This window comes from Brassica oleracea, chromosome C6 (assembly GCF_000695525.1).
Source record: "Brassica oleracea var. oleracea cultivar TO1000 chromosome C6, BOL, whole genome shotgun sequence".
In the NCBI taxonomy this organism is placed as follows: Eukaryota; Viridiplantae; Streptophyta; class Magnoliopsida; order Brassicales; family Brassicaceae; genus Brassica; species Brassica oleracea.
This window is the reverse complement of record NC_027753.1, coordinates 20,822,338-20,822,870: the sequence shown is the minus strand read 5'-3', so window position 1 is coordinate 20,822,870 and position 533 is coordinate 20,822,338.

The window sequence follows — 533 nt, the reverse complement described above, 5'->3', positions numbered from 1 at the left end:
ACAAGAGATTTGTTACACTTTTTGAACACCTCTTAGCTCATACTGATTTTGCTAGCCCCCTTTTCTTTATTTTTTTTTTATATATATTTTTTTTTATTTTTGGGGGGCCAAGACTTTTCACAAATTGAGCTAGAAGTTTCTCTACTTATCCCATAAAGACTAGTCAATTAAACACAAGAGTTCACTCTTTTCCTTCAACTTTCTCATACTCCCAAATCAAACTTTACAACACTCACCCCCCCATCATATGGCTAGACGATAATGTGTCTAATCTAGCAAGAATGAAGATCAAGCATTGTCGTTCCCGATACTCTCAACATTATGTGCATGTAAGACTTTCCGAAAAAGGCCTCACTCATCAATCAATAAAGGCTTAAAAGGAGGGAAGGGCTTTGAGAATGGGTGTACCACTCGAGTTTGTCAAAAAGATTGGCATAAAGGATGTGACAACTCAAGTGTGTATATCCATGATTCAATACACAAGGAACCATGAGCAAGAAGCATTAAGTTCGTTCAGTTCAAATAAGGTTGTA